Source organism: Phoca vitulina, unplaced genomic scaffold, assembly GCF_004348235.1.
Source record: "Phoca vitulina isolate PV1807 unplaced genomic scaffold, GSC_HSeal_1.0 scaffold19, whole genome shotgun sequence".
In the NCBI taxonomy this organism is placed as follows: Eukaryota; Metazoa; Chordata; class Mammalia; order Carnivora; family Phocidae; genus Phoca; species Phoca vitulina.
This window is the reverse complement of record NW_022589722.1, coordinates 9,074,357-9,097,121: the sequence shown is the minus strand read 5'-3', so window position 1 is coordinate 9,097,121 and position 22,765 is coordinate 9,074,357. Positions and strand designations below refer to the sequence as shown.

Sequence of the window (22,765 nt, the reverse complement as noted above, 5' to 3'; positions counted from 1 at the left end):
TCACCCGGGGCCCCGGTCCTGACCTGGCCGGTTCCTCCTGGCAAGCTGAGCTGACTACCCGCTCGGGGGCTGATGCCCCCAGGCTGCGTGGCAGGCAGGCGACTCCAGGACCCATTAAATGTGCACAATCGGGATCGAAGGCAGCGGCAGGACCTCCTCGGAGCCCTCAAAGAGTTAAGAGTGTGCGAAGAGCCGGCAGAGGGAAGCGCGAAAAGGGGGAAAATCCCCTAGAAACATAGCGTTGCGAGGAGGTGAGGGAGACCGGCTTCCCGCTCAACCACGCACTTCAGTTTGGCTGGTTGAAGCAAGTACCGGTCCTCGGCTCGAGGAATCTCTGCGTCCCCCCAGGACTCTGTCGCAGCGCCGCCTCGACCCGGCGTTCCCGCCGTTGTCTGCCGCCGCTCCCGCCTCCGCTCGGCTCGCCTCCTCCCTCTAACGGCTGCTGACCGCGGCCGGCGTCCGCGGCGTCGGTGACGTCGACGTAGGGGCGGGACTTCCTGCCTCGGGCTCTCTTAGGACTCCAGACCGAGGCGCTCCGGTGGGCTTGAGGGGCGGCGGGCGGCGGGCGGCGGGCGGCGGGCTGAGGGTGGCGTGTTGGCGGGTCGGCAGCTACTGGGCTGCGTCGCTACCTTGAGAAAGGCCGTCCGCCGAGGTGGAGCGAAGCTCTCTCTCCACCGCCGCCCTTTCTGTCCTCGGAGCTCTCTTGGGAAACCTCACATTTCCCTGGAGTCGGGAGCCCGAGGGGCGTGCTCGGCCCTCCTTTTCCTGCTCCTCCTGTTCAGTCCGCGCCGCGAGCGGCTGCCGGCCGGGCCAGCACCCCGCGTGTGGAACTGCATCCCGTAGCCCCGATGCCGGTGCGAGAAGAGCTGAGTGGGTGCCAGTGGTTGGAGCTGTGCAGGTGTTCCCCGGTGGCAAGTGCGGCCACAGCACCGGGCGCTTTTAAGTTCTTTGCGCGCAAGCTGCAAGGACTGTGTGCGAGTCTGGTACGTAATCTCTTTTTATGGGGACGCTGTTTTGTCCGTAGTTTTGGAATGCTCCCCTTTTCTTCACAGTTTGCCCTTGAATTTTTTGTGCTTTTCCTGTAAAGTAATGGGAGCGGGTGTGAGAAACGTAGGCTGTGAGACATGTTCTGTAGCCAGTTAAGTGCACGTGAAACTTTTTATGGAGTTTTTTTTTTTTTTTTTTTAATTTATGTATGTAAGTAATCTCTACACCCAGTGCGGGGCTCGAACTCACCACCCCGAGATTAAGAGTCGCATGCTCCTCGGACTGAGCCAGCCAGGCGCCCCTTTTTGGAGTTTTTTGATGCACTCCAGCGCGGTGCTTGGTAGCTAGTTTACTAACTGGCTGAACGTGTGGTATACCACCAGTTTAATTTGTGATGAAAAAACTATGCTAACCACTTTCTATGACCCCGCAGACAATTTTAATAGTGATATTGGCAGTCATTTCAGAGATAACGTCTAGACTATGTAAATGAATGCCTGGATTAAATGGACATTTTGATGAATCCTTACCAGCTTTTGACCGTAATAAATGGGCACTTAGCTCTTCAAAATGCCCACTGCCAAGTATTTTTAAAGCCTTAAGTTACCTGAGTTGTAATTATGAAGCTGTTTCAGTAAAATCTCAGAGACGTCTAGTATGCAAGAAACTTGTTCTTAATTTCTTATATGTGTTATAGTTGATAGTGTTTAGACTATGAACACAAAATACTTGAGATCTAAAACTGAGTAGGTTGTTAAAGCAGTGCTTCTGTTACCAAGCAACATCTCCGTAAACAAGTCTAATATTCAGCTAGAATATAATTAAATGTAACTATCCTACAATTATCTGGATTCAGAATTCTGTAAATTCATGGGTTTAGCCTGTAGGTGGTTACAGTTAATACGCACCTTCTGTACTGAAGTTTGATTTCAAACTCATTTTGTGTGGAATTATTAGAATGTTTTGAATTTCAGTGTCATACAGGACTCTCCAGAGAGTTGCAAATGGATTTCAGTTACCCTTTGGTTATATAGGACAGTGTATGTCCTGTATTCTTTCTTTCGAATATTTTCTAATCAGATGAAGTGTGCAGGCTATATTCAGGAATTTTTCAATTAATAGAATAATACCAATTTAGGGTTACATAGCGCATTGGGAGATTAAAACAGTATCCACAAGTGTTTTTAAGCCTTGCTTGAGCCAATAACCTCACTCTTTCTCCACCCATTAAACCCTTATTGATATAATTTGTATGACTGTATGGCAAGTAGTTTTCAGAGCACTTTTTCATGTTTTTTTTTGAGTGCTATAACCTTTCAAGTATGTCAGAAAAGAAGTGAACATTTGAGACACTATGAGACTGAATGACTTCTTTGAAATCAAACCATGGGTAATGGGAATTGCAACTTGAAGTTGCATGTCTTACTACATTGCAAAAATCTGTTGACTTCATCTTAGTTCCCTCCCCCTTTCTCTTTTCCATATGCTGATGTTGAAGTAATGAAATATTCAAGAGTTGGGCAAGACAAGCAGAGAATAAAATCAAGAATGACTCGTATAAAATTCTTAGTAATCAGAAGTCAGCCTTTTGTCATGGGAAGTTCTAATTCAAGAAGTTTAGAAGAAGGAAATCTTAACAGAAAGATTAGTTAATTGTCAGAATTCTTTGTGTTTTCTAGGTACTGTCTCTGCCTAAAGTAATTGAGTTTTATTTTAATTTTGTCATACATAATGTATTAAGTTCAGTAATTCTGTCAAATTGTCTAATCTTTGTGTACTTTTAGGGCATGTGTGTATGTATCTGTAAAAAAATTTCCTGAAGTACTCTTTCCTACCAACTAAAGTTCACATTTCTTAACCTGAACTCTTCAAAATCTCCTCTCACTCTGCCATTTCATGTTCATGTTCTTTATAGAAAAACTGTTGTGTCCAGACTGATTTCCTCACTATCCTCTAAACCTACTATGTGCTTTCTCCCTTTCTTCCAAGTCTTTGAGTCATTCTGCCTACCTGACCTGATTTCTTCCCTTCTTTCCTAAAATCTGAATTGTACCTTTTCTCTAAAGTTCAACTCCACCATAATCTCCGCAGGGGAGGAAAAGTTCTCTACTCTCTTATTAGAGTCTCTAGCTGGCCTAAGAGTTAAATTGACATAAAACTGATAAAAAGCGTACAAGTTTAAAAAAATTGTTTACATGTACTTGGGGGCCTTCACAGGAGAATGAAGACTTGAAGTAACCAGAGCAGAAACCTTTTATACCTTTTAGATAAAGAAACAATAAATTTATGTAAAAAAGACAAGGGTTTTGTGTTGAGTAGTAAATTGTGGAGAAGTGACTAGGAAGATAAAGATTAGTTTAATAAGGCTTGTTTGTACAGATTTCTCAGCTTTGATCCCCCATCTCTGGTGATAAGAATGTCTTCTGTACTCCTGGTACAGGTTTTGTTTGTTTTTTTTTCTTCTGGGATTTTTATCTTCTGTTTTCAAGAAGAAAAAGGAGGGTCAGAGTGCCCCTTTTTGCACCTGCTATTTCTTAAGTGCTTTTAACTCAATCAGTACACCAAAGTGGCATATTTTAGGGTAACATGTTCTGAACTCTTTCTTCTCTGAAATCCTGTAGGATGTTTTCATTAGCCATTCTCATCTGATACTTACACTTTATATTGCGATTTACCATTTCTGTATATGCCTCACCTTCCTAACTAGATTGTAAGCTCCTTAAGGGCAGGACACCAGATCTCAATGAGCTGTATCCTTAGTATCTTCCAAATAGAAGTTGCTGAATAAATGTTTCTTAGAGATGAGGAATGTGCATTTGTACTTTTCCCCCCCTTCCATAGTGTAATAGAAGTAAAAGAAAATCTTTGAGAGAGTGAGAGAGAAAGGGCAACTGTGAACCATAAGAAAGGGAATTAAAGAGAGGGAATTCATTGGGATTGGAAGGAAAGATTCTATTCCTAGAAAGTGTGATATTTGAGAATTTCCCAAGACATTATCAACAGTGAGGACTCCCTCAGGAATGCTGGCACTACTCTCAAGTGGCCTTGGGGAGTTTGGTCAATTTCCTGGTTCTTCCTTAGTAGAATCTTAATTTTAAAAACACTTCTCCCAACTCTCTCCTCCTTCTACCTCCCTTGTATAATCCCTCTCTCCCTATCTCTCCATTTTACCCTGTTCCATTTTACTTTTTTCCTGGTCAAGACTTATTTATGAATTATGTCAGTACTTTTATTTGGCCCTCATAAAGTAGCCGTTTTCTTAAGTTTTATAATTTTCCATTGGGGCTGCCTCTATGGGTCATGGAGAGATCACAGGCTGTATAGTCTAGCTAGTCTAGCTTTTTTTTTTTTTTAAGTTTAACCGAGATGTAATCCAGTAGTAAAGAAATTAAGAAAGCAGGAAGTGCCCAGTTTCTGTATATTGTAACTTTAAATTTCTTTTGCATTAAAATTCATAGAGTTGGGAGGAACCTAAACCTATCCATTTCCTTTTGGAAAGTGCCTATCACTCTCAAAATATGTCTCTAAATAAATTCTGGATAATTTTTGTAGTCTTACTGTAAATCCTGTATCTGATGCTTATGACAAGGAATTGTTTCATTTAAAAGTATAAGAAAGTAGAGTCTCAGTATTTTTATAAATCTTGGTTTGAGTCATTTGTTTTTTAGTAAGCTGCTATCCTAGCTTCTGAGTTGTTGCCCAGTAACAGAATCGCAGGATAACGTAGCAACCACTGAAAATGTTAGCAATGGACTATAGGGATTTTCCTGCTAAGTTGAAGTGCTTATCTTTAGCATTCACATTCAATGTTTTTCTCATCTGAATCACATTTTGGTTTAAGGCAGACACTTGAGATATTGTTAAACTTAAAGAGCATACAATATAATTACATATTTTTGGAGTGCTGACAAATTACAACTTGCACATTATTTTTCACATACTGTTGTGATATATATTAAATTATATATGAAGGATATGTGAAAAGACTGGTTCAATTAAAGATTAGTCTATATTGGGCAGAAAAACTATTAAGTAATAATTAACATCTGAGTTCTCTATAACTGATACAGCTAGCAAGAGCTGGGATGGATGCATTTGAAATGGTTCTTCTCCAAATAATATTCTTATGTTACTTCTGGAGGTTCCTGGGAAGCTTAGATCAGTAAGCATGAACTAATAGGCATTATGATTTTGTGGGAAGCAAACTGTGATTCAGGAGACGAAGACTTGACTGAGTTAGTCACTTAACCTTTTTTGTCCTGTTTTCTCTTTTGAAAAAATAAATTGTTGAAGGTTTTTTTCAGAGGTTGTATCTTTACAATTTATTTTTCATTTATTTTTTAAAGGTTTATTTATTTTAGAGAGCGCAAGTGCATGTGCATGTGGGGGAGGGGTGGCAGAGGGAGAGGGAGTCTTAAGTAGACTCTGTGCTGAGTGCAGAGCCCAACCTGGGGCTCAATCTCATGACCCTGAGATCACAACCTGAGCCAAAACCAAGAGTTGGATGCTTAACTGACGGCACCACCAAGGTGCCTTGTATGTTTATAATTTAAAGCACATTTTATTTCTCCTGTTCATTGGTTTAGCCAATTTTTGAGTGCCTGTCATGGGTCTTGCACTATACTAGATACTGGGAAAATTGTGAATAAGACATAGTGCCACGTCTCAAGCAGTGCCTGGTGGGAGAAAATGAGTGGTTATTTATAGTTTATATATAGTTACTTGTAATATAAATTGAAAGTGCTATAAAGATAAATGAGGGTGTGTTTTGGTGGCATGTCAGAAGGACACCTGACCTAGAACTGCTGAGAGAATACATTATAATTAAGGAAATGCCAGATTAGAATTATGTAAGTGTAATCTGAGAGTATACAGAGAAGTATTAAACCTAGCCTGGAGGGAGTTAATGAATCAAGTAAAACTGGGGAGAAGTTTCTCTGAATTGGAAAGAGAGTTAGAAATAGTGGTAGTTCAGATCCTGGGTGTAGATGGGATTCCTAGTGAGAGTGTATGGAATCAGAAGAGGGCTTGTGAACATCAGCACGTAATGGGTAGGTGGAGAAAGAGAGTACCGAGGTAAACCAGAGAAGGGTAGAATCTTGGAAGCCAAGGGAGGAATGCTTACCACATTTAGTTTTTGATTAAATGGAAATTGTTTGTCAAGAAACATTGTGTAGCACTATAAATGTAAACCCATCTATACAAAGATACTCTACAAAGATCTGAAGTTGCAAATGGAGATAGGTCAAGTCTCCTAACAGAAAGAGTCTATGGTTGACCTTTGAACAACATGGGGGATGGGGGGCTCCCAAAACTCTTCTTGTGATTTTAATTTGCATTTCCCTAAATATAAATGATGTTGCATTTTCCTTGTACTTATTAGCCTTTTATAAGTCATCTTTGGTGGAATTCTGTTCAAATCTTTTGCCCATTTTTTTTTAGCTGGGTTTTTTTGTCTTATTGAGTTGTAAAAGTTCTTTATATATTCTGGGTTAGTCTTTTATTAGAGACATATTTACGAAGATTTTTTTTCACCAGTCTTTGGCTTACTTTTTCTTAAACTTGTGTCTTTGAAGTACAAAGGTTTTTGATGAAGTCTAGTTTATAATTTTCCTTTTATGGTTTATGATTTTGATGATGTGTTTAAGAACTTTTGGCCTGATCGAAGATCACAAGGATTTTCTCCTCTGTTTACCTTTAGCTTCTTCATTTAGATCTAGGATCCATATTGAATTAACTTTTGTGTATGGTCTAAGTTTTTAAATTTTTTAAAAAGATTTTATTTATTTATTTGAAAGGGAGAGCAAGCGTGTGTGCATGTGCACGAGAGGGGGAAGGGGCAGAGGGAGAGGAAGAAGCAGATTACTCGCTGAGCAGGGGGCCCTACCTGGGGCTGGATCCCAGGACCCCGGGATCTTGACCTGAGCCGAAGGCAGACGCTTAACCCACTGAGCCACCCAGGCCCCCCAAAGTTTTTAAATTTTTTTTGATGCCAAGTGGACGCCAAGTTGCCCTAGCACTATTTGTTAAAAAGGCTGTTCTTTTTCCCTTGAATTATATTGGCACCTTTGTAAAAAATCAGTTGCTTTTATAACATAAGGGTTTGTTTCTAGAGTCTCAATCCTGTTCTATTCATCTATATTCGTATCTTTACTCCAGTACCACACTGCCTTGATAACCGTAGTGTTATGGTAAGTTTCAAAATGGGTAGTATAGGGGTGCCTGGCTGGCTCAGTGGAGCATGTGACTCTTGATCTTGGGGTTGTGAGTTCGAGCTCCGCATATACTCAAGAAAAATAAATATGAATAAAAATTCAAAGAAAAAAATAAAATGGGTAATGTAAATCTTTCCAACTTTTTCAAAAGTGATCCTAGATTCTTTCCATTTACATGTAAAATTTAGGACCCACTTGTCAATTTCTACAAAAAACATTTGTTGTGATTTGATAAGATTTGCATTGAATCCAAGATCAGTGTGGGAAAAATTGCTAACTTAAGAGTCTTCTAATCCATGAATATATGATGTCTCTATTTAGATTTTTAATTTCTCTCAACAGTGTTTTTTTTAGTTTTCAATATATAATTCTTGCACTTTCATTAAATTTATTCTGAAGAATTCGGAATTTTTGATATTGGGAGTAGAATTTTCATAATTTGATTTTTAGATTATTGTATAGAAACGCAATTAATTTTTTAACAGAGTGCTTGGTGGGGTGGGGAGGATGGTGGGGGGGGAGGGGGAGGGAGAGAGACTCTTAAGCAGCCTCCACACCCAGTGCAGAGCCCAAGGCAGGGCTCAGTTTCAGGACCCCGAGATCATGACCTGAGCCAAAATCAAGAGTTGGTCACTAAACTGACCGAGCCCCCTAGGTGCCCCACAGTTGATTTTTTAATATTGTTTCTACGTATATGATCATGTCTGATAAGATCAGATCATTCCAATCTGAATGTTAATATATTCTGTTACTCATTTTTGCTTTGTTGTATGAGCTAGATCCTTCAGTAAGATGTTGAATAAGCATTGAGAGTGTATTGCATTGCTCCTGGTCTTCAGGGGAAATTATGTAGATTTTCACTATTAAGTGTAATGTTAGCTGTAGGTTTTCTGTAGATGCCCTTTATTAGATTGAGGAAATTCCATTTTGTCCTAGTTTGTTGAGTTTTTAATCATGAATGGGTGTTGGATTTTGTCAGATTCCTCCCCCGCCCCGCATCCAATGAGATGATCATAATGGATTTTGTCTTTATTAATATGGTATATGACATTAAATGATTTTTAAAGGTTAACCCTGTATTCATTCCTGGGATAAGTTTCACTTAGTCATGCTGTATAATCATATATGTTGCTAAATTTGGTTTTCTTAGATTCTGTTAAGGAATTTCATGTTTATGTTCATGAGGAATATTAGTATATTGGTTTCTTGTGGTGCCTTTGTCCAACTTTGGTATCAGAGCAACATTGGCCTCATTGAAGGAGTTACGTGGTGTTTCCCACTCTCTTTTTTCTGAAATAGTTTCCTAAGAATTGCTATTACTTCTTTAACTATTTGATAGCATTCACCAATGGAGCAGTGTGGGCCTGGACTTTTCTTTGTGGGAAGATTTTTAATTACTAATTCAGTTTCCTCATTTGTTACAGTTCTATTTGGATTTTCTATTTCTTTTTGAGTTTTGATAACTTGTATGCTTTTAGAATTAGTCCATTTCATGTTAACTGTCTAATTTGTTGATAAAAAATTCATATTTTAAAAACTTTTAAATTACTGTAAGTTTGGTAACGATCTCTCTTTCATTCTTTATTTTGGTGATTTGTATCTTTTCTGTTTTATGGTAAATCTAGCCTAAGTGTGTCAATTTTGTTGATCTTTTTAAAGAACCAAATTTTGGGGCACCTGAGAGGTACAGTTGGTTGAGCGTCCAACTCTTGGTTTCAGCTTAGGTCGTGATCTCAGGATTGTGAAATTGAGCCCCGCGTCAGGCTCCGTGCTCAGCACAGAGTCTGCTTAAGATTCCCTCTGCCCCCCACCCCTTTATAAAAAAAAATTAAAAAAGGGACCAACTTTGTATTTAATTGATTATTTTTCTATTTTTTCTATTCTCTGTTTCATTGATTCCTACTCTAACATTTTTTTGGTCCCTTTCTTCTGCTTGCTTAGGCTTAGTGTGCTCTCCCTACCCCCTTGTTTCCTAAAGTGGAAGCTTAGATTATTGATTTGTGACCTCTCTTCTTTTCTTATAGTTGTTTAAAGCTGTAATTTTCTCTCTGAGCACTGTTTAAATTACATTTCATACATTTTGATATACTGTTTTTGTTTTCATTCAATTCAAATGTATTTAAATTTTCCTTGTGATTTATTTGACCCATGGGTTATTTAGAAGTTTGTTGTTGAATTTACCAATATTTGGGAGTATTCCCAGATTTCTCTCCATTTTGGCTCTCTGATTCTATTGTGATCACATAAGGTACTTTTCATGATTTCAGTATTTTCAGATTTATGGAGACTTGTTTTGTGGCCCAGCATATGGTATATTGGAATGTTTTATGTGTGTTTGAAGAGAATATGTATTCTGCAGTTTAGGGGTGGAGTGTACTGTCAGTTATTTCATGTTCATTGATAGTGTTTGTCAAGTCCTCCATATCCTTGCAGATTATCTGCCTTTTTCTATCAATCATTATACTCTACAACTAATTTTGTTGTATCATCTATTTCTCTCTCTCTTTTTTAAAAGATTTTATTTATTTGAGGGAGAGCACGAGCAGGGGGAGGAGGGAGAGGGAGAGGCAATCTCCCCACTGAGCAGGGAGCCCGATGTGGGACTCGATCCCAGGACCTTGGGATCATGACCTCAGCCGAAGGCAGATGCTTAACTGACTGAGCCACCCAGGTGCCCCTACGATTATGTTGTTCTTGATGTCTGCTGGTTTTATTTATTTTTTTAAACCTGGCTTCCTGGGTCTGCATACCTTAGTGTTCAACCAAGGATTGGTCAGAAGTTGAGTTCAGACAGTTTGAACTAATACAGTTAATGGTTAATACTAATAAGGCTAGTACTGCTGAAGGATCTATATGAGGGTAAGAGAGTGCATTCAGACACAGATCATTTTCAAGTTTGCCCTGGCTTTTACTTTGCACCAGCCTCTTTTGCCATATGCATAGCTTTGTTGGCCAAGGATGTGTGAGTGGCATGGACCAGCTTCAGTCTCCAGTGACCGTCTTAGTTTAACCTGAACTAGTAAATAGTTTACCAACCGCTCCCCCCCCCAGGTTGTCTCAACTTCCAGAACTCCTATAAAATCCCCAGCTAGTCTGCCAGTTTGTTGCTTGCCACAGAGAGTCCTGCAGCCTTAGGCTAAAGGTGCCACTGGGTCTCACTGTTAGGTTATCACAGAAATCTCCACTTTAACTGATGGTGCATCAAATCAATAGATTACCCTCAAATAGTGGTGGTGAACCTGCTCTTCACAGTTTGCCTTATGCTTGTTAAACTCCTACACTGACAGAGGTGGGGGGAGATGGGAGTAGCCAAAGGTAGACTCATGTTCTTCTTACCCAGTTGTTTTCATGAATAAACGCTTTTCAGTTTGCTGAATGCCTTTGATTGAATTCCAGATTACTGAAATGGTGTTGTTTGGCTCTTTCGTGAAGAGGATTTATCAATCTCATTCTCTCATGCTGGAAGTAAGAGGTCTGGTTTTTTTTTTTTTTTTTTTTTTAAAGATTTATTTATTCTTGAGAAAGAAGTGAGAGAGAGTGAGCAAATGGGAGTCGGGGAGAGGCAGAGGGAGAGAGGGGGAGAGAGAGAATCTCAAGCAGACTCCCTGCTGAGCACAGAGCCCGACTCAGGTCTTGAGACCATGGCCTGAGCCAAAATCACAAGTGGGACACTTAACTGACTGAACTACCCAGGTGCTCCAGGAGGTGGGTTTTCATGATTCTGTGTGGAACTCTTCTCTCAGGAGGATGAAACTTGATCTATAGTACTTTTTTTTTTTTTTAAGATTTTTGTTTATTTGAGAGAGAGAAAGAGCATGAATGGGGGGGAGGGGCAAAGGGAGAGGAAGAAACAGAGTCCCTGCTGAGCAGGAAGCCTGCCATGGGGCTTGATCCCAGGACCTGGAGATCATGACCGGAGCCAAAGGTAGGCATTCAACTAACTGGGCCACCCAGGCACCGCGACCCATACTTCTTTTATATCACTCATAATCCTTTGCACAATATTAGGCATTTATTAGTTACTCCAAATGTGCTTGTTGACTTAAATTCCATGGTTTTCCTCAAGCATCAAATTATAAAGCATTTGGGGTTGTGGAATCCCAAGACCTATGCAATTTCTTGGTTTTCCTGTCCTTTTGATAAGTGGGAGAAACTGCTTAATATTCATTCAGCAAGTGTTTATTGACTACCTGCCATGTTCCAGCTATTATGTAAGGTTTTGGGGGTATTAAGATGACTAAGACATAATCTTTGCTCTCAAGGAGGGTTTAACCTAGTGCAGGAGATTGGAATACAAATAGCTGATTAGAATATGGTGAAGTAAATAAATTGATATGGATAAATACATGGCATTATGGAAGAGCTCACAATGACTGTTAACTCGGAATGCATTAGAGGAAAAGAAAAAGGGAAACATCTAGAAGGACTTTGAGAAGGAAGTAGTGACTGATTTGACTATAAAAATGAGTGAAAGTTGAGATTAGATTGCATTCTATGCAGAGGGGTCAACATGAGGTGAGCAAATGTGTTGTGAGTTCAATGACCTATAAGCAGTTTAGTTTGGTTAGCGTATAAGTACATATCATAGAGTTGTGGGAGATGAGAATGGAAGGGTAAAGAGGGCCTAGATTGTGAAAGGTTTTGTATACTATGTTAATAAGCTTTAATTAACCTTTATTGACCAATTTTGCAAAACTGTTGAGTGGGATGTACTTCAGGATTCTGTCAAACTTTGATTTGAATGTTGTTTACCTACATCTTCAACTATTTTAAAAGTCACAATAAAAGATAAATATATCCGAATGTGCTGTAAACTGTTTAAAAACATCAGAGACCTCCAGCATAGTAACTGAAATGGAAATAAAAATCTGATATGTGTCTTTAATATAAAATATTAAAATTTTTATTTTTAATATACATTAATAAAATGACACAGTCTGTTCTAAATATTGGAGTTCTATAAGGTTTAATTTGAAAAAGATTATTTGCTAAAAGTTTTATTTTATTTTTTTGAGATTTTTTATTTTTATTTATTTGCCACAGAGAGAGAGAGAGAGGCAGGCAGAGGGAGAAGCAGGCTCCCCGCTGAGCAAGGAGCCCAATGCTGGACTCTCCCAGGAGCCTGGGATTATGACCTAAGCTGAAGGCAGATGCTTAAACAACTGAGCCACCTAGGCACATCCCTGAATACTGCTGTTTTAGATAAAAGAGTTACATTGATAAGAGGCTTTTTTAAGTGATGTCATAGATGGTAATTCTGTAGAGTAAGGTTGGACAACAGCCAGTTTTTGTTGAATATATTTTTGAGTATTGTGTAAACTTGCATGGAAAGGAATGGAATTTGAGGACTTCTGGGTTATTTCTTGAAGTGGAGGCTTTAACTTCAAGTCTCATTTTCTTTTATATTTGGTCACTGTTTTCTGATGTACAAAGGACAGAAGGAAGTCTTTTTACCTCCTCCTTTGATCTTCAGGTGGATTTGACATTTTCCCTCTGGTTATAAATATAGTGTATGTTTGTTGTAAAATAAGAAATGTGCAGGAAACATGCAAACAAATAATAAAATCACACCTATTGCCTGTCCACACATAAAATCTTAATATTTTAGTGCTTATCTTTTTTGTGGTTTTTTTTTTCTATGCATATATAGGCATGTAAATAGGCATTTTACAAAATAAGGATTATATAACAGTATTTTGTAGTCTGTGTTTTCTACTTCTGATGATTTGTTTTAGTAGGCTTCATGCCCAGCATAGAGCCCAGGATGGGGCTTGAACTCATGACCCTGAGATCAAGATCTGAGCTGAAGTCAAGAGTCGGATACTTAACTGACTGAGCCACTTAGGCACCCCTGCATTTTCTACTTCTGTAACATACATTTCCTGATGTTATTAAATACTCTTCCATAACCTTTTTTTGTTTGTTTTTTTAAAGAAAAACTTAACTGTGACATTTGAACCTAGAATTCACTTTTAGGAAAGTTTTTTTCCTATAGTTTACAATGTTTATTTTTGAAAACAGCTTTATTGAATGTAATTGATAATTAACAAATTGTACATTTTTAAAATTAAGTTTTGTTACATGTGTACACTATGAAACTATCACCACAGTCAAGATATTAAATATATCCATCACCCCCCAAAGTTTTTTTTTTTTTTTAAGATTTTATTTATTTATTTGACAGAGACACAGTGAGAGAGGGAACACAAGCAGGGGGGAGTGGGAGAGGGAGAAGCAGGCTTCCCCCCGAGCAGGGAGCCCGATGCGGGGCTCGGTCCCAGAACCCTGGGATCATGACCCAACCTGAAGGCAGACACTTAACGCCTGAGCCACCCAGGCGCCCCACCCCCAGAAGTTTTCTTATGCCCCTTTGTGATCTTTCCCTTTTGCTCCTGACCTCTCCAACTGCTCACTCTTTTCCATTTTCAGGCAACCATTCATCTGCTTTCTGGCATTTTGATTGGTTTGCATTTTATATAAATAAAATCATATAACATGTACTCTTTTTTTGTTTAGATTTTTTTCACTAAGTATAATTATCTTGAGATTCATTCATGGTGAGGAATTCATGTTTATTGACTAGTTTTCCATTTTATGGCTATATCTCAATTTGTTTATCCACTCACTTTTTTTTCAACTTTTAAATTTTTTTTTACTTAAATTCAATTTATTAACAAATAATATATTATTGATTTCAGAGGTACAGGTCTGTGATTCATCGGCTTTATATAATACATAGTGCTCATTACATCACATGCCCTCCTAATGTCCATCACTCAATTCTGCCATCCTTCCACCCACCCTCCCTTCCAGCAACCCTCAGTTTGTTTGCTATGATTAAGAGTCCCTTATGGTTTATCTCCCTCTCTGGTTTTGTCTTGATTTATTTTTTCCTCCCTTACCGTATGATCCTCTGTTTTGTGTCTTAAATTACACATATGAGGGAGATCATATGATAATTGTCTTTCTCTGATTGACTTATTTCGCTTAGCATAATACCGTGTAGTTCCATCCCTGTCATTGCAAATGGCAAGATTTCATTTTTTGATGGCTGAGTAATATTCCGTTTCTTTATCCATTCTTTATCCACTCATCTGTCGATGGACATCTAGGCTCTTTCCATAGTTTGGCTATTGTGGACATTGCTGCTATTAACATCGGGGTGCAGGTGCCCCTTCGGATCACCACATTTGTATCTTTGGGGTAAATACCCAGTAGTGCAATTGCTGGGTCATAGGGTAGCTCTATTTTCAACTTTTTGAGGAACCTCCATACTGTTTTCCAGAGTGGCTGCACCAGCTTGCATTCCTCCCAGCAGTGTAGGAGGGTCCCCCTTTCTCCACATCCTTGCCAGCATCTGTCATTTCCTGACTTGTTAATTTTAGCCATTCTGACTGGTGTGAGGTGATATCTCATTGTGGTTTTGATTTGTATTTCCCTGATGCCAAGTGATGTGGAGCATTTTTTCATGTGTCTGTTGGCCATTTGTATGTCTTCTTTGAAGAAATGTCTGTTCATATCTTCTGCCCATTTCTTGATTGGATTATTTGTTCTTTGGGTGTTAAGTTTGTTAAGTTCTTTATAGATTTTGGATACTAGCCCTTTATCTGATATGTCATTTGCAGATATCTTCTCCCATTCTGTCAGTTGCCTTTTGGTTTTTGTCGATTGTTTCCTTTGCTGTGCAAAAGCTTTTTGTCTTGATGAAGTCCCAATAGTTCATTTTTGTCCTTGCTTCCCTTGCCTCTGGAGGCGGGTCTAACTAGAAGTTGCTGCAGCCAAGGTCGAAGAGTTTGCTGCCTGTGTTCTCCTGTAGGATTTTGATAGATTCCTGTCTCATATTTAGGTCTTTCATCCATTTTGAGTCTGTTTTTATGTATGGTGTAAGAAAATGGTCCAGTTTCATTCTTCTGCATGTGGCTATCCAATTTCCCCAACACCATTTGTTGAAGAGACTGCTTTTTTTTCCCCCCCATTGGATATTCTTTCCTGCTTTGTTCAAGATTAGTTGACCATAGAATTGAGGGTCCATTTCTGGGCTCTCTATTCTGTTCCATTGATCTGTGTGTCTGTTTTTGTGCCAGTACCATACTGTCTTGCTGATGACAGCTTTGTAATATAGCTTGAAGTCTGGCATTATGATGCCACCAGCTTTGGTTTTCTTTTTCAACATTCCTCTGGCTATTTGGGGTCTTTTCTGGTTCCATACAAATTATAGGATTATTTGTTCCAGCTCTGTGAATAAAGTTGATGGTATTTTGATAGGGATTGCATTGAATGTGTAGATTGCTCTAGGTAGCATAGACATTTTAACAATATTTATCCTTCCAATCCATGAGCATGGAACATTTTTCCATTTCTTTTTGTCTTCCTCAATTTCTTTCATAAGTGTTCTGTAGTTTTCTGAGTACAGATCATTTGCCTCTTTGGTTAGGTTTATTCCTAGGTATCTTTTGGTTTTGGGTGCAATTATAAATGGGATTAACTCCTCAATTTCTCTTTCTTCTGTCTCATTGTTAGTATATAGGAAAGCTACTGGTTTCTGTGCGTTGATTTTATATCCTGCCACTTTGCTGAATTCCTGTATGAGTTCTAGCAATTTTGGGGTGGTCTTTTGGGTTTTCACATAGAGTATCATGTCATCTGCAAAGAGTGAGAGTTTGACTTCTTTGCCAAATCTGATGCCTCTTATGTCTTTTTGTTGTCTGATTGCTGAGGCTAGGACTACTAGTACTGTGTTGAACAGCAGTGGTGAGAGTGGACATCCCTGTCGTGTTCCTGACCATAGGGGAAAAGGTCTCAGTTTTTCCCCATTGAGAATGATATTTGTTGTGGGCTTTTCATATATGGCTTTTATGATATTGAAGTATGTTCCCTCTGTCCCTACACTGTAACGAGTTTTAATGAAGAAAGGATGCTGTACTTTGTCAAATGCTTTTTCTGCATCTGTTGAGAAGATCATATGGTTCTTGTCCTTTTATTTATGTAATTTATCACATTGATTTGTGGATGTTGAGCCAACCTTAGCCCAGGAATAAATCCCACTTGGTCGTGGTGAATAATCCTTATAATGTAATGTTGGATCCTATTGGCTAGTATTTTGGTGAGAATTTTTGCATCCGTGTTCATCAGGGATATTGGTCTGTAATTCTCCTTTTTTGGTGGGGTCTTTGTCTGGTTTTGGGATCAGGGTAATGCTGACCTCATAGAAAGAGTTTGGAAGTTTTCCTTCCATTTCTGTTTTTTGAAACTGCTTCAGAAGAATAGGTATGAATTCTTTAAATGTTTGGTAGAATTCCCCTGGGAAGCCATCTGGCCCTGGGTTCTTGTTCGTTGGGAGAATTTTGATTACTGCTTCATTTTCCTTGCTGGTTATGGGTCTGTTCAGATTTTTTATGTCTTCCTGGTTCAGTTTTGGTAGTTTATACATCTCTAGGAATGCAACCATTTCTTCCAGATTGCCTAATTTGTTGGCATATAGTTGCTCATAATATGTTCTTATAATTGTATTTCTTTGGTGTTGGTTGTGATCTTTCATTCATGATCTTATTTATTTGGGTCCTTTGTCTTTTTTGATAAGTCTGGCCAGGGGTTTATCAATCTTATTAATTCTTTCAAAGAACCAGCTCCTAGTTCTGTTGATCTGTTCTACTGTTCTTTTGGTTTCTATTTCATTGATTTCTGCTCTAATCTTTATTACTTCTCTTCTCTTGGTGGGTTTAGGCTTTATTTGTGGTTCTTTCTCCAGCTCCTTTAGGTGTAAGATTAGGTTGTGTATTTGAAACCTTTCTTGTTTCTTGAGAAAGGCTTGTATTGCTATATGCTTCCCTCTTAGGACCGCCTTTGCTGCATCCCAAAGATTTTGAATAGTTGTGTTTTCATTTTCACTTGTTTCCATGAATTTTTAAAATTCTTCTTTAATTTTCTGGTTGACCCATTCATTCTTTAGTAGGATGCTCTTTAGCCTCCATGCATTTGGGTTCTTTTCAACTTTCCTCTTGTGATTGAGTTCCAGTTTCAAAGCATTGTGGTCTGCAAATATGCAGGGAATGATCCCAGTCTTTTTGTACCAGTTGAGACCTGAGTTGTGACGCAGGATGTGATCTATTCTGGACAATGTTCCACGTGCACTCGAGAAGAATGTGTATTCTGTTGCTTTAGGATGGAATGCTCTGAATATATCTATGAAGTCCATATGGTCCAGTGTGTTGTTCAAAGCCCTTATTTCCTTGTTGATCTTTTGCTTAGATGATCTGTCCATTGCAGTGAGGGGGGTGTTAAAGCCCCCACTGTTATTGTATTATTATCGTTGTGTTTCTTTGATTTTATTGTTAATTGGCTTAAAAGTATTTGGCTGCTCCCATGTTAGGGGCATAAATGTTTACAACTGTTAAATCTTCTTGTTGGATAGACCTTTAAGTATGATATAGTGTCCTTCCTCATCTCTTATTACAGTCTTTGGTTTAAAATCTAATTTGTCTCATATAAGGATTGTCACCCCAGCTTTCTTTTGATGTCTGTTAGCATGATAAATTGTTTTCCACCCCCTCACTTTCAATCTGGAGGTGTCTTTGGGTCTAAAATGAGTCTCTTGCAGACAGCATATCAATGGGTCTTGCTTTTTTATCCCATCTGATACCTTGTGTCTTTTGATTGGGGCATTTAGCCCATTTATATTCAGAGTAACTATCCAGAGATAAGACTTTAATGCCATTGTAGTACCTGTAAAGTGAGTGTTATTTTATACTGTCTCTGTTCCTTTCTGGTCTGTGTTACTTTTGGGCTCTCTCTTTGCTTAGAGGATCCTTTTTAATATTTCTTGTAGGACTGGTATGGTGATCACAAATTCTTTAAGTTTATGTTTGTCCTGGGAGCTTTTTAATCCCTCCTATTTTGAATGACGTCCTAGCTAGATAAAGTATTCTTGGCTGCATATTTTTCCCATTTAGCACCCTGAATATATCATGCCAGTCCTTTCTGGCCTGCCAGGTCTCTGTGGATAGGTCTGCTGCCAATCTAATGTTTCTATCCTTGTAGGTTACCAACCTCTTGTCCCGAGTTGCGTTTAGGATTTTCTCTTTGTCTCTGAGATTTGTAAGTTTCACTATTATATGTCTGGGTGTTGACCTGTTTTTAATGATTTTGAGGGGGATTCTCTGTGCCTCCTGGACTTTGATGCCTGTTCCCTTTAACAGATTAGGGAAGTTCTCCACTATAATTTGCTCCAATATACTTTCTGCCCCCCCCCCCTTTCCTCTTCTTCTGGGATCCCAATTATTCTAATACTCTTTCGCTTTATGGTATCACTTATCTCTTAAGTTCTCCCCTCATGATCCAGTAGTTGTTTATCTCTTTTTTTCTCTGCTTCTTTATTCTCTATCATTTGGTCTTCTGTATCACTAATTCTCTCTTCTGCCTCATTTATTCTAGCAGTTAGAGTCTACATTTTTGATTGCATCTCATTAATAGCCTTTTTGATTTTGACTTGGTTAGATTTTAGTTCTTATATTTCTCCAGAAAGGGATTCTCTAGTGTCTTCTACGCTTTTTTCCAAGCCCAGCTAGTATCTTTATAATCTTTATTCTGAACTCTAGTTCTGACATCTTACTTATGCCCATACTGATTAGGTCCCTGGCAGTCAGTATTGCCTCTTGTTCTCTCTCTCCTTTATTTTTTTCATTTACTTGACAGAGAGCACAAGCAGGGGGAGCTGCAGGCAGAGGGAGAGGGTGAGGGAGTAGCAGGCTCCCCGTTGAGCAAGGAGCCTGATGTGGGGCTTCATCCCAGGACCCAGGGATCATAACCTCAGCTGAAGGCAGATGCTTAACTGACTGAGCCACCCAGGTACCCCTTTTGTTCTTTTTTGATGTGAGTTTTCCCATCTTGTCCTTCTGTCCAGAAAATAGATGAACAAGAGAACAAAATAAATACTAAAATGGCAACTACCCCAGAGAAATACACACTAAACAAATCAGATGAGATCCAGTGGCAGGGGGTGGGGAAGAGAATATAATCAGAAAGGTGAGCAGAATAGAGTAATACACTGGGCTCTGTGTGTATTTTGGTCTGTTTTTTTAGAAAACTAGATCCCAAAATTGTAAAGAAAGAAAAACTTAAGTACAAAAATAAAATTAAATACAATGAAAGGATAGAATGTAACTCTAAAAATGGAAATTAAAAGACAAAAAACAATAGAGGAAAAAAAGCTCAACAACAAAAGAAAAAGAAGGGATATAAACAGGTGAACAGAACAGAGCAATACACTATCTCTTGAATATAATTTGGTCAGTTTGCTAGAAGAAACTACATCTCAAAATTGTAAAGAAGGAAAAACTTATATATACAAAAATTAAATACATTGAAAGGATATAATATAAAGATGAAAAATAAAAAAGACTTCAACAAAAGAAGAAAACCAAAAAAAAAAAAAAAAGAAGAAGAAGAAAAAGAAAAACAGAACAACAAAAAAGTGAGTATGATCGGACAGGTGAGTACCTGTTATTAAAAAATTAAAAAAGATTTAAAAAAGGAATTGTTAAAATAAATTGGTTGAAAAAGGAAAGAAAAAAATGCAAGTTGAAATACTAAAGAATCATGGGGAAAAAGCCATGAATGCTATGTGCTATATTCCCCTGGTGCTGGAGTTCTGCAGTTGTCATTGATCGGTAAACTTGGTCTTGGCTGGATGTTCTTGCTGATCTTCTGGGGGAGGACCCTGTTGGCGTTGTTTCTCAAGTGTCTTTGCCCCGGGTGGAATTGTACCACCCTTGCCAGGGGCCCAGCTAAGTAATCTGCTCCCGTTTGCTCAGTGTGGCTTTTGTTCCCTGAAGGGTTTCCTCGAAGCTTTAGAGGATGAGAATGAAAATGGCGGCCTCCCAATTTCTGGTCCTGGAGCCGAAGGCTTGGGGCCCCACTCCTCAGTGAGCGCTCAAAGAAAAGCAGTCAATTGCTCCTGTCTCCCTAGTCTCTGACCTCACTCTTTGCTCACTTGGCCTGTGGCCGAGCGTTTCTATCTCTGGCATACGAGCCGTTTGGAATCTTCAAATCCTGCAGACTCCTGCGGCGTGCTCCCGAGGGAGAAGGGGATTCTCGCTGGTTCTGTTGCTTGTTGGGCCCCTGCTTGAAGAGCAGTGGCCTGACTGTGCTGTGGTTCTCAGTTTATGACAACCCCCAGCTGAGAGCCCACTCCTTGGCTCACTCTGCAGGCGGCTTCCCTGCTCCGATGCCTGGGAGCTCTGCCGCACTCAGGTACCCCCGGTCTTCCTGTGACCCTGAGGATCCTGAGACCACACTGTCCAAGTGAGGGTTCCACCCCCCACTTAGCTGCCTGAGCAAACATCCCTCATTGGAGCAGACTTATAAAAGTTCTGATTTTGGGGCACCTGGGTGGCTCAGTCGTTAAGCGTCTGCCTTCGGCTCAGGTCATGATCCCAGGGTCCTGGGATCGAGCCCCGCATCGGGCTCCCTGCTCGGCGGGAAGCCTGCTTCTCCCTCTCCCACTCCCCCTGCTTGTGTTCCCTCTCTCGCTGTGTCTCTCTCTGTCAAATAAATAAATAAAATCTTTAAAAATAAAAAAAAATAAAAAAAATAAAAGTTCTGATTTTGTGCTCCACTGCTGTATCACTTGCTGGTAGCCAGCTGATGGAGGCGCCCCCCCCCCTTCTGTCTTCCCATATGTTGCCTCAGATTCATTTCTCTGCACCTTCTACCTTACAGAAAGTGGTCGCTTTTCTTTTTGTAGTGTTGCAGCTATTTTCTTATATCTCCAGTTGATTTCACGGGTGTTCAGAATGATTGGATAGCTATGTAGCTGAATTCCTGGGACCAGACCAAATTAAGATCTCCTACTCCTCCGCCATCTTGGACTCTCTCCCTATCCATTCACTTTTTGATGAACCTGTGTTTGAGTCTCAGAAAAAAAGCTGCTACAAACATTTGTGTAGAAGTCTTCACATGGATATACTCTGATTTCTCTTGGGTGAATACTTACACATGAAATGGCTGGATTATATGGCAAGTATCTGACAGTTTCTTAAAAATTAATCAAGTGATTTTCCCATTTTATATTTCCACCAGTAGTTTATAACAGTTTCAGTTCTTCTACATTCTAGTCCATACTTTGTAAGATCAGCCTTTTAAGTTTTAACATTTTAATAGGTGTATGGTAGTATTACATTGTGTTTTTAGTTTGTATTTCACTAATAACTAATGATATTTAACGTCTTTTCAAGTGTTTATTTTACCATTTGTGTATCGTCTTTGGCAAAGTGTCGAAATCTTTTGGCCATTTTTGTTGTTGTTAAATTGATTTTTCTTATTTGGTTTTCTAATTCTTTATGTATTCTGAATGTAAGTCCTTTATCAATATATGATTTATAAATCCTCCAATCTTGCTTACCTTCATTTGCGTTATGGTGTCTTTTAAATATGTAAGTTCCTAATTTTGATTTAAAAATTAACTTGTTAATTTTAATAAATAACCAATTTAAAGAAATCTTTACCTAACCCATGATTAAAATGATTTTCTTCTATGTTTTCTCTAAGAGTTTTATAGTTTTATGTTTATATATACATTTGGAGTCGATTTTTGTTTATGGTGAGAGGTGCAACTTGAAATTCATTTTTTGCATATGAATAGGCAGTTGTCCCAGGATGATTTGTTGAAAAGACTTTCCTGGCTCCATTGAATTGACTTTGTGTTTTTGTCACATTAATTGGCCATATATGTTTGAATCTATTTCTGAACTTTATTCTCTTTTTTAGTGGATTTATGTGTCTGTTGACATGAATGCTGCGCAGTTTTGATTTTTGTTGCATTTAGTAAGTCGTGAAATCAGGTAGTGCAAGTTCTCCAACTTTGTTCTTTTGGCTATTCCAGGTCTTCTGTTTCCATATGAATTTTATTATTTTATTTAAAGAAGATTTTATTTTATTTGACAGAGAGTCAGCACAAGCAGGGGGGAGCAGCAGAGGGAGAGGGAGAAGCAGACTCCCAGCTGAGCAGGGAGCCTGATGTGGGGCTCGATCCCAGGACCCTGGGATCATGGCCGAAGGCAGATGCTTAACGGACTGCCACCCAGGCATCCCTCCATATGAATTTTAGTATTAGCTTGTTAATTTCTATAAAGTTTTCTGGGATTTTGAATGGCATTGCATTGATTTTGGGAGAAATTAACATCTTAATATCTTAACAATCAGATTACTATCTGATCCGTGCATGTGGTATAACTTACTATTAAACATGCTTTTTAAAAAATAGCCCGTTTTCCCATAATAAATAGCATGATGATATAAGCATCATGAAGGCACGGTGCCTTCCACTTCTACCTGGCCCTTGTGATGTACTCAGTAAATAGTCACAGAATGATAAATGAAGGTGATCCCTGAACACAAATGTTGGTACACATCTCTGATTAGTTTCTTAGAATTAGTTCCTACATGCGGAAGTGCTAGGTCAAAGGATATGTTCATTTTTAAGGCTTTTGATTACCATAATGTCTCCAGAATTTTTTTTCAGCTGAAATATCTTGATGGATAATTGTTACAAGGCATGCATAATTGAT

At 39.0% G+C, this 22,765-nt stretch overlaps 1 protein-coding gene across 2 annotated transcripts in view; it reads left to right on the top strand.

The window, feature by feature from the left end:
- Window positions 1–519: 519 nt before the first annotated feature.
- CEP83 (centrosomal protein 83) overlaps window positions 520–22,765 on the top strand; it is a 131,245-nt gene continuing 108,999 nt past the window's right edge. Inside the window, exon 1 of one of the 2 annotated variants that reach the window (XM_032416713.1) lies at window positions 520–538. The gene's annotated coding sequence lies outside the window, so the exon portion shown is untranslated. Of the gene's footprint in view, window positions 539–561; window positions 984–22,765 lie in introns of those variants that run through there. The other variant, XM_032416710.1, reaches the window with a different exon arrangement.